Below are 10,835 nucleotides of genomic sequence, written 5' to 3'. Positions count from 1 at the left end.
CACTTTTTCCAGTTTCAACATCTTTTTTTGTAATGTGGTAACCAAAACTAGATGCAATATTCAAGGTGTGGTCTTACTAAGGCTTCGTAAATTGGCAGTAATGTTTCACTTGATTTTGATTCTATGACTCTGTTTATATACCCAAGATTATATTAGCTTTTTTGCAACACACTACTGGCTCATATTTAAGTGATCATCTACTAGGACTCCAATGATACTCTCACAGTTACTGTTTTTGAGCTGTTTTTTTAGGTTTCACCTAATCTGTATTTATATCTTTGGTTTTTCCTGCCTAAATATAAAAGTTTGCACTTCACATTTAAATTCATTTTGTTGGATAGAGTCCATTGTTAAAGTCTGTGAAGATTCTTTTGGATCCTGAACTTGTCTTCTGGGGTGTTGGCTATTCCTCCTAGCTTAGTGTCATCTGCAAATTTGATAATGTCAAATTTAACATCATCAAATGACAAAATTAGTAGAGCCTATATCTATATATTAGTAGAGCCTATCTTTCTCTCTCTCATCTACTTTATTTTATTGTCATTACACCTTGTACAATGAAATCAAGCACTATCTATCTATCTATCTATCTATCTATCTATCTATCTATCTATCTATCTATCTATCTATCATCTATCAATCTGTCATCATCATCATCATCATCTAGCTTTTAGTTAGCTCTCTAGATATTGATAGAACTCTTTAGTCACAATGGTTGTCTTAGTAAGACCACACCTAGAGTACTACATTCAGTTTTCATCACCACACTATAAAAAATATGTTGAGAGTCTAGAAAAAGTACAGAGAAGAACAACCAGGATGATTAGGGGACTGGAGACTAAAACATATGAAGAATGGTTACAGGAACTGGGCATGACTAGTCTTGTGAAGAGAAGGACCAGGGAGACATGATTGTAGTGTTCCAACATCTGAAGGGCTGCCACAGAGAGGAAGGGGTCAAGCTATATTCTAAAGCACCCAAAGGCCAGACAAGGAATAATGGATGGAAACTGAACAAGGAGAGATTTAACCTAGAAATAAGAAGAAACTTTCTGACAGTGAGAACAATCAACCAGTGGAACAGTTTGCCCTCAAAAGTTGTAGGAGCACCATCACTTGAGACTTTCAAGAAGAGATTGGACTCCCATTTGTCAGAAATGATGTAGGGTCTCATGCTTTGGGCAGGTTTGGACTAGATGACCTACAAGGTTACTTCCAACTCTGATTATCTGTAATCCATTTATTTGTTATGTTCTCTTGATGCTCTCTAACTACCTGATTTCTTTCACTTTATTCGGATTCTTCATATATAGAAAAAGAGAGAAGTTATAATATCTGTCATGGTGTCAAAGTAAGAATAAAAAATATACCTATGTTATTTCCCATCAAATTAACTCAGAGAGACCAATGTTTACAGCATTTGCACAGTGATATCAATGTAGGAGAGGCATGTAATTGATCCTGTTGCCTAGGGGATTTTGTCACCAGGATCTAGGATCTGCCCTGGCCTCAACCCTATTGGGCCTTCCAGAAACTCCCTAAAATGTGGTTTTGACAATAGGCCTGGTAATCATATGATAGAATGGGATGTGAGCAGCCTACTCCCAGAAGAATGAAATATTTTGGGAAATATTTAAAAAGGCAGAATATTGTATTTCCCTAAAGAAACAGATAAATATATTTTAGAGGCAGAAAGCAGCCCCCAGTCTTTCTTAATAGCCCACAGCAGATGCCACCACTTATTGAAAGAGAAAACCAGCTGTCTAGATGGCTCCATTCATAAGCAAAGCAAATACTGCAGACAGAAATCTGTTCAAAAGTATTTTGAAACTCCTTGCAGCAAAGTTTGACAGCTAACAAAAGCAGAATGGTAGGATTAGAAGAAGAAGCTCCTCACAAAAGACCCAATGCAGGACAAAATCATTTAGCCACAAGAGGAATTACCCCAAATCCTTTCAGAAACACAAAGCTCATATTGCACAAATCCCAAACTTCAAAGTTACAGAAATTATAAAGATCCATCCACCTATTCAGCCATTTGTTCAGCTGACCCAGAACTGCTTGCTGTCTTTGTGTGTGGTTCTGTTCATCAATAAACTTTCTTTCCAATCAGTCTCCATGTTGTTTCCAGAGTCTTTCTTCCATCTTGGAACTGAACCAGATTTTCCTTCCAACAGGGGACTAGTAGATAGTTACAGTATATCTTTGAATGCATGAGAAATGCACTCTCTTGTATCCTTTCTTACACTCTTTTTACCATTTAAATTTGGTTGCATTTTTTTAATGTATATAGACTCTATGTACATTGCTTAGAATAATTACATGAAGTAGAGAGGAATACAAAAAAATTGATCAATAAACAATGGCTCACCAAAGCAAGCAAACTGACAAAGATAGGGCAATTTTCATCATGAATAAGGTGAATTATACCAGGGTAGCTGAGAAGCAATTTGCAAACATCATCTTTTTCCAAGGTCTCTCCTCAATTACCGCAACAAAAAAGGTACAACACCAAGATACAAGAAATTGTAAAAATAATCAATTCTGCTTCATAATTTTTAAAAATGGCTGCAAACATGGATGCTGCAGCTAACCGCTTCTTCTTTCAGTATATGGTGTGTATGATTCTGTGTGTGTTTTGGATCCTTTCCTTGATTGAATCCTGTGGGGCAAGGAGCATATATAGTCGGCAAGCCTTGTTACAAATTGGACAGAAATGTGAAAAGGCTATTATGGATGATTTTATACATTCTCATAACATACCGAAGAAGGCAGCTAGGCCCCTGGGGGAGCCATGGATCACTATCCCTATAGGAAGGAGGAAGAGGTGGAGAAAGAAGAACAGGAAGAGGAAGAGAGGATGCCATGCTGGGGTTTTCTTTAGGCTGAGTAAGTTTACACACAAGCCTTCAATTCCAAGTATATTTCTTACCAATGCAAGATCTCTGACTAACAAAATGGATGAATTAAGGCTCGTTTTTGTCCTGGATTGGTCTCCCCCCCCTCCCCCCCCTCCCCCTCCTCCTCTCCACCTGCGGGCCCTTCTCCGCCACCTTGGTCCATGCTTGGTTCAAGACTAAATTCATCAAGAACTGCTGTGTTTTGCTAATCACAGAAACTTGGCTTCATTCACTCGTTCCAGATGCAGCTGTTGAGCTAGAAAGCAGGACGGGAGTAGAGATTCTGGCAAGATCAAAGGGGGAGGTTTAAGCCTTTATGTGGTGTATCAATACAAAGACTGTAGACAGCCACTGCTCCATGGATTTGGAGTATATGACTCTTAAATATAAACCTGTATATCTTCCATGAGAATTCAGCGTGGTTTTGATTACTGCAGTCTATATCTCACCTGACGCCAATACTACCATAACTTTGGGATTCTTGTATAACATTGTTAGTAATCAGCAGAATAAGTATCCTGATGCTGTGCATATCATAGCGGGGGACTTTAATTAAGCTGATTTAAAAGAAGTGCTCCCTAAATTCTATCAGCATGTTAAGTGTGCTACTAGAGAAGCAAACATATTGGACAAAGTATATACCAACATCAAACATTGGTATAAGGTTATACAATTACCACATTTGGGACAATCAGACCATATGTCACTGCTTTTAGCACCAGCTTACATCCCTCTTAGGAGACAGGCTTTGTCTATAATAAAGACAGTGAAATCTTGGCCAGAAGATGCTGCTCAACAACTTCAGGATTATTTTGAGAACACAAATTGGGACATCTTTTACCACCCTGACCTAGAGGTGCACACTGCAACCATCTGTGCTATATCAAATGCTGCACAGATATTATCACTGTGGATAAATGTATTAGGATCTATCCAATCAGAAACCCTGGATGACCAAGGAAGTCCAGTGCCTCTTGCATGACAGGACCAAGGCCTTTAGGTCCGGTGATGGGGCAAGATATAGTGTTGCCAGAGCTAATCTGAAGAAAGGTATTTGGAAGGCCAATATTGGTTGTAAGAGGAAGATTGAGGATAATTTTTATAGCAATAACATGAGGTAGGTGTGGCGAGGGATTCAACAAATTACAAACCATCAACCGACCAATGTCATCCCTGCTGAAAGGGATGCTTCATTGGTAGAGGAACTGAATCATTTCTTTGCTCGCTTTGAAGTGGAGACATCAGAGACAGATAAAACACAACTACCAGCCAATTGTAGCCCCCACCTCATTGTGGAGCAACAGGAGGTAAGGAGCATTCTGAGGGCTGTGGACTCTAGAAAGGCTGCCAGTCCTGATGGTATCTCTGGTCCAGTGCTTAAAGACTGTGCTGATCAGTTGGCTGGAGTCTTTACCAGGATCTTCAATCGGTTTTTATCCCAGTCCACTATTTCATCTTGTTTGAACGCTTCCACCATTGTTCTGCTGCCAAAGAAGTTCCCTATCAATAACCTCAAGGATTACAGAACAGTGGCACTCACTCCTATCATCATTAAGTGCTTTGAGAAATTGGTCTGCCAGCACATCATTTCTGGTCTTCCACATACATTTGATAAACACCAGTTTACATACAGAAAAAATAGATCTACAGAGAATGCTATGGCCATCACTCTTCACACTGCTCTGACTCATCTAAAACAGTGGGAGGGCTATATGAGGATGCTTTCTGTGGATTTTAGTTCTGCATTTAACACAATTCTTCCATATAGACTAGTGTCTAAACTTCTGGACCTTGGACTTTCTAATTCAATCTGCCTTCGGATTATGGATTTCCTCTCTGGCCGCTCACAGAGGGTCAGATTAGGTAATCATACCTCTTCAGCCCTTATTCCTAACACTGGTACACCACAGGGTTGCGTGTTGAGTCCCTTACTCTATACTCTTTATGTGCATGACTGCATTCCCACTCACATTAGTAATACTATTGCTAAATTTGCAGATGATACAACAGTGGTAGGACTTATCTCCAGGGGGAATGAGTCTGCCTTCTGAGATAAGGTGGACCAGTTGCTTTTGTGGTGTGGAGACAACAACTTGGTCCTCAACACCAGTAAGACCAAGGAGCTTTTAGTGGGTTATAGAAGGAACAGATCAGACATCCAGCCCTTACTTATCAATGGAGACCGAGTGGAGCAAGTGGCCAGTTTTAAGTTTCTGCATGTTACCCTCAAAGAGGACCTGACCTGGGATGCCCATATTGCAGCCCTGGTCAAAAGGGGTCAGCAGAGATTATACTACTTGAGGCTTCTCAGAAAACAACAACTGAATGAGAAACTGCTGGTGACCTACTGCTGCACCATAGAGAGCATTTTAACATACTGCACCTCTGTATGATTTGCCAATTGCACAGTGGCAGATAGGAAAGCACTCCAGAGGGTTAATGTTATTGCCCAGAAGATCATTGGTTGTCCTCTCCCCTCTTTGGAAGAACTTTATAGCTCCCGCTGCCTTAAGAAAGTTCAAAACATTCTTAAAGATCCATCTCATCCTGGGAACCCTTTTTTTGAACTATTACCATCTGGCAGACAGTACAGAATAATAAAAACAAGGACAAATAGGCTGAAAAACAGCTTCTATCCCAGGGCAGTAGATCTTTTGAATTCTGCTGTATAGTGCAATGTTGGTGTGGTGTCGGGAATTTCCAGTTCAATGTGTGAAGGGTGAAGGATGTGTGGTTGTGTTTATTTACATGGTCATGGTCATGATGTGTACTGAAGATGGTGCTTGATTTTGTTGAACGAGGTGCAATGACAATAAAGTAAACTAAATAAGAGGGATCGTGCATAAAAATTAGTTTATCTTTTTTTAGTTGCTTTTTCTTATTAAGATCAGGTCTCAGTATAATGATATAGCATTTTGGGGGGAAAATGTAGACCAGTAATCCAGCCACTGAAGCCAAAATAGAGAAGATTTCCCCTGCCACCATGTATTTTCCTTTGGTGCTCAAATAGGTAGGAACAAATGACATCCAAACATTGCAAAAGACCAACATGCTGAAGGTGATAAATTTGGCTTTATTGAAACTGTCAGGTAAATTCCTAGCAAGAAAGGCCACCATAAAACTCACACTTGTCAAGAATGCCATGAAGCCAAGGATAGCATAAAACATCATGGTTGAACTCTTATTACATTGCAGGAGAATTTTTTTAGCCATAGAGTGTATGTCAGAATCAGAGAAAGGGGGGAAATTTGCTAACCACACTGCACAAATAGTGAATTGTATCAGGGAGCATGGTAAGACAATAGAAAGAGCTATCCTTTCCCCCACTCATTTCCTAATTTTGGAGCCTGGCTTAATAGCCATGAAAGCAAGAATAACAAGGGTCGTTTTCCCCAATATACAAGAGAGAGCCACAGAGAAAATTATGCCAAAACAGTTTGTCACAAGAGACATTTCACTTGGTCAGGTTGTCCAATGAAGAGAAAAGAGCAAATGTAGGAGAGGAGGAGAGCGATGAGAAGAGTATAGATGAGGTTCCGATTGTTGGCTTTGACAATGGGAGTGTCCTGGTGTTTAATAAAGATCCCCAGCACTAAAGCTGAGATGAAAGATAAGGAAATTTCTATGGCTACTAAAGAAATCTCCCAAGGCTCTTGATAAATCAAGTAAGTCATGTTTTGTTGATGACAACAATCCTCATACTTGTTTGGATATTGATCTTCTGTATATGGGAAACAATCATCTAAGTCTGTGGGAAAAAAGAAAAAAGAAAACCATTCATGGAAACACTAGCTTTTTAAAACATCAATTATTAATTACACACTAGACCCAGAAGGGTTCTGTGACTTACACAGGTGTTTTGCTTGTTTTTTTCTTAAAATAATTCATAATACAATTTACAATGTGCTGCAGTGGGAACAGCAAACACCCAGATAAGCATGGGTTAAAAAAAAAGACAAATAATCAGGCAGAAAAGTAGGCTAGTCAAAGAAGCATCAAGGAGGAAATCTATACCTATCAAAATTGGCATGGAAATCACAGTATATAGACAAGGAGAAATTCATACTGAAGATGTTATCAATTCAGTAGTGAAACATCTGCAAACAAAACAACCAAAGCGTCAGCTCCTACAGGAGGTCGCTGAAACTGGTTTAATAAAACACTTCACTCACAGTCTTGATGTAGCAATGTGTGTTTATTATGGCTTCCTCCAACAGCAGCAACAAATGGAAAGTCCGAGTAAAGCCAGCGCTGAGAGCGTCTGCCTCTCAGTGCTGTTTATATTTCCCGTTCACCCTCCATTAATTAGCTAACATCCACCCTTAGCAAAACACCCAACATCCATCTACAGCAATCTCTCACGCTACCACCCAACACCCCAAATAACACTTTCCCCCTCCCCAAGTGTCATCCTTCCACCCCAATCCATCCGATATCCCCTATGTGGAATGCTGACCAGCCAAAACAACATCCCGAAGTATTTCCTGGCTGTTAAAGGAGAAGAATGGGAGGCGTTGTGCTTAGAGCTTTGCAAAACGCCAAACAACTGGTAAGGCATTTTCCCAGCCAGTTGCATCAAAGTGGGGAGGGGCGGTTGCGCCTGGCTTCATCAGCTGTCATCGACATCAACTCGGAACCTTCAAGGTAGGTAGCTTTCCCCCAACCATAGCGATGTGTCGGGCTTAATTCCATCAGCAGCATTGTTGAAGACTGACACAAAGTAAGAGAGCAGCAAGGACTCCATAGATGAAACCTGAGACACTCTATTTTGTTACAACACTTCAAATTCACCAAACCTTGATGTTTCAGCATTCTCTAGCTTTTGTGACATCTTATTTGGATTGCTAAAATGCCCTCTACCTGAAGACTATTTGGAAATAGCAACTGGTCCACAATGCAGTGGCTGTGATGACCCGTAGTCTCTCAAAATAACCCAAAACCCAAAACATATATTAAAGTCCGGTAAGGCCTTCAACTTAACTTCACTGTTTTATTAGTAAATCTCCACACCATTAGCCATACAAGCACCTGGGCACAAACAGACCCCCCCTGATACCTCCAGCTCAAACACACCCCAACCAGGCACCCAGATGAAACCTAGCTTCCTAACTAATGATAGCCATCCATTTACCCGGAGCCAAGATGCACTAAAGGCCTCCAATAAAGTAACACAATGTTGCCAGCCAATGAAGATACAAAAAGAGCCACAAAACAAACAGAAGATATTACAAACACCAATCAAGCAGAACACAGCAAACTCCAAGACCAATAAACACAGACCAAGACTCCCAACCAATCAGGATGAAGAAAAAAACATTCTGGAACAACAATAGGCTGCCCCAAATTTAAATCTGAAACCACTGTAAAAGTCTGACTCACAGATGAACACTATACAGAAGCTTGATGACGGCAGATGAGATTCTGCCGAAACGTTGCTACAACTTTAAAAGCACAACTACAATGATGTGGGAAAATACCCGAACAAAGCTGAATGCCATACATGTATGTACCAGCGAAAACTTGAGAAAACACAAACACACACACACACATATACACACACAAACACACACACACACACACACACACACATATGTATATATATATGTATATATAACAATAGTAAATAAAACACTCATTCCATTCCAATTCAATTCTATCATTAATATTAGTTAAAATCTTAACATCTTTAATATTTCTTTTCAATTGAATATCATACTTCCTTGTGAACACTTATAAACTTTCCATAATGAATTCTTTTTTTCCCTATTTCTCTTCAGTTATATTTTTATAAATCATTAATAATAATTAAAATGTTCTCATCTTTTCCTAATTTCATTCTCTCATTCATTTTATTTCATTTATTTATTAACAAACATTCCACTGCATAACAATAAGTATTTTATCCATCATTTTAATCATACATTCTTTCATATTTTCTAAAATTATTTCTATTTCTAATATAACAATATTATCTTATGTACCTTTGCAGAATCCCTTTTTCAATTAAATTTTCACCCATTATCTCTAAAAGGCTTATACTTTCAATCCTTATACATTTTCCCTGTTTCTCTATATCTTGTTTCTGTCTTTTATAACTTCATTTCCTTTCCTTCTTTCCCCCTCTTTTTCTCCTTCCCCTTTTTGCCCCCTTGTCTCTCTCTACTTCTAATTCTCTCTTCTGTGATCCTCTCTTCTGTTGCTTCCTAATATTGTAATTATTTTTCAAACTATTCTTCTTTTTTTGGTTGTTTTTTCAAATCTTAAACTTTTCACTTTCTTTCCCCCCTTTCCTTTTTTTCCCCACATAAAATTACTTGATCATTAAAGATGGCTTCTTGTTCCAACCTTCTTGTTCTACAAGCATTTCTTGTTGTTTCTCATAGTTCCAGATCTCCATTTCTAAAAATTGAAATACGAAGCCAAAAAGAACCATTTCCTTCTTGTGCATCTTCTTTTTTTTGTTTTTTTGTTTTTGAATAAATTTTATTAAATTTACAATTAAAAACAGAACAACATTACATCTACAACAGGGGGAGAAAAAGAAAAAAGAAAAAAGGGAATAAAAAAAAACGCTCGGTCTTGCGAACCGAAAAAGGAGAAAAAGAGGTATAAAAGAAAGAAGAAAACAAAGAAATGGAAGAAAAAAGAAAATACATTAAAAACAGACAGATATCCTTTTTGACAGTCTGCAAGATCCAATTCTCCTACCTTACTTTAATTATACACTATTTATGCTTAAATTACCCATTGTTCATTGAACAGTTTATCTCTGAGATAACCAATTATACCACACATTCCAATTATCATAAAATGCTGAAGACTCTTTATTTTTAAGTGCTATGGTTAAATTGTCCATTTCTGCACAGTCACATATTTTCTGGATGACCATTTGATCTGTAGGTATATAGGATGATTTCCAGCACTGGGCAAATGCTAATCTGGCCGCAGTTAGAATATGAATTGTTATATATTTCATCTTTTTAGGTAAATGTTTATCAGAGATCCCTAGTAGGAAGAACTCTGGTTTGTATTCGATTTGTTCTTTGGTTATTTCCTCCAACCATTTTCTAATTTTTGCCAGTATTTCTGGGCTTCCTTACAGGACCACCACATATGAAAGTAGGTTCCCTCTATGTTTTTACATTTCCAACATTTTGGACTAGAGTTTGGGTTCATTTTCGCTAACCTCGAAGGGGTAAGTGCCATCTATATAACATTTTATACATATTTTCTTTGTACGCCTGTAGATTTCGTAATCTTAATGATTCAATTCCAGATCTTTTCCCATTCTGTTAATGTAATGCTTCTTCCAATATTCCTACTCCACATTATCATGTTCCCTTTCACTATCTCTTGCTCTAATTCTACCTCCAATAAATATTTATAAAATTTGGAGATATTCTTTTATTTGATCCTAATAAGATTTTATCTAAATATTGTAATTTGCTATAGATTCCAAACTCTTTGATATCTTGTTTGTATCTGCTATGGATTTGTATATATAACCACTGGTCAATTTTAAATCCCTGTTCCTGTAAGTCCTGTTGAGTTCTTAATTTTCCTAAAGGGTCTAATAAATCTTTATATTTAGTCATTTTTGTTATATCGAAATTGTTGGGATGAACCATTGCCTCCATTGTTGAAAGCCAAATCGGAATTTTTAAATAATGTTTTTGCATATTTTTTTCCAATTAGTTAATAGTGAATCTCTAATAAGATGTCTATGAAAATACGACTGTTTAGTTTTCCCACATCCCATAGAAATGCGTGCCATCCTCTCTGAAGGTCGTGCCCTTCCAAGACTAAAGTTCTTTTATTCAGTAAATTGACCCAGTCTTTTAACCATAATAAGTTGGCTGCCCAATAATATAATTCCCAGTTTGGGAGCGCTAGCCCACCTCTACTTTTGCATCTTGTAAGGCCTTAATACTGATT

This window comes from Pseudonaja textilis, chromosome Z (genome assembly GCF_049901715.1).
Source record: "Pseudonaja textilis isolate UNSWEBS1 chromosome Z, rPseTex1.2, whole genome shotgun sequence".
Taxonomy (NCBI): Eukaryota; Metazoa; Chordata; class Lepidosauria; order Squamata; family Elapidae; genus Pseudonaja; species Pseudonaja textilis.
The sequence above is the reverse complement of the archived record's forward strand: the minus strand, read 5'-3'. Positions refer to the sequence as shown.